Consider the following 1,178-nt stretch of genomic DNA (forward strand, 5'->3'; position numbering starts at 1 on the left):
ATTTTCCAGAAGTCACGAGTTCCTAATTTTTGTGCTTCGATGCGTTTTTTAGTGGTTTCCGTAAATTCCCTCTTAGCTGTCGCTATTTCTTTCTTAACGTTACTTCTAGCTTCTATGTACTTTTGTCTGTTTGAACTGGACTTATGTCGGTTAAACCTTCGGAATGCATGCTGCCTTTGAGCAATGGCAGTTGCGCAAGTCGAAGTAAACCATTGGGGAGAGTGGGGCTTGCTATAGAATTTCCGCATGGGAACATGCGCTTCGATTGCAGTTTTGAACCATTCAGTGGTCTCAGTTGCACACTGTTCAGCAGGAAGAGAAAAAATATTTCCCCATGGAGCGTCTCTGATAAGATCTCTGATAGCTTCCCAGTCAGCCTTTTTATAATATCTGGTTGTTTTGAGCACTGGCTCTTCAGTTTTGGGTCTAGAGTTTAGGGCGATTTCAACCATTATTACCGCATGATCAGCGTTCCCAAGTGGGCTGTCGGATTTCGTTACACAATCATCAGGAACTGTGGTCAAAAACAGATCTAATAGTGATGCGTGTTGTTCTTCCTGATCAGGGAAGCGGGTTGGAAAAGTAACAATTTGCGATAGGGAGTGAGATACAGAGAAGCTATGAGTTGCGCTGCCTGTTGCATCTGTATAAGTAGAGAATCCAAGCCAGTTTTTGTGATGGACATTAAAGTCACCAAATACATGTACTTGGGCGCTAGTGTCGAAGGAGAGTGCTGTGTCTATGCTGTCAGATACTTTGTTTATTATGGTGCAGTCTTGGGTCGAAGGAGAGCGGTAGAGAAAGTAAAAGTAGCTAATGTTGTGTTGCATGATTAGTCTAAAGCACATAAAGGCTTGATCATCCGTTTCTAGGTTTGTCTCTCTAGTCAGGGGAAGGGTATTACGAATGTAAACTCCAAGTCCGTGCATATGTCTGTCAGAGTCCTTACGGCAGAGTGGGAGATATCCAGGCATGTTAAAGTAGTTAGAGGGGATGGAGGAGTGTAGGTTAGTCTCACTTAGTGCTAAGATATCCGGGGTATTTGTTAGGAGAAATGCTTCAACATCAGCTAAATTAGTTCTAAGCCCACGGATATTTGTGAATGCAAGCCTCAAGGGAGGAGGCAAGTTGAATTTGTTTGACCCTAAGCCTGGTTTAAGCTTATTTTTAGATTGTAC

This window comes from Euprymna scolopes, chromosome 9 (genome assembly GCF_053919585.1).
Source record: "Euprymna scolopes isolate OS-2025 chromosome 9, ASM5391958v1, whole genome shotgun sequence".
In the NCBI taxonomy this organism is placed as follows: domain Eukaryota; kingdom Metazoa; phylum Mollusca; class Cephalopoda; order Sepiida; family Sepiolidae; genus Euprymna; species Euprymna scolopes.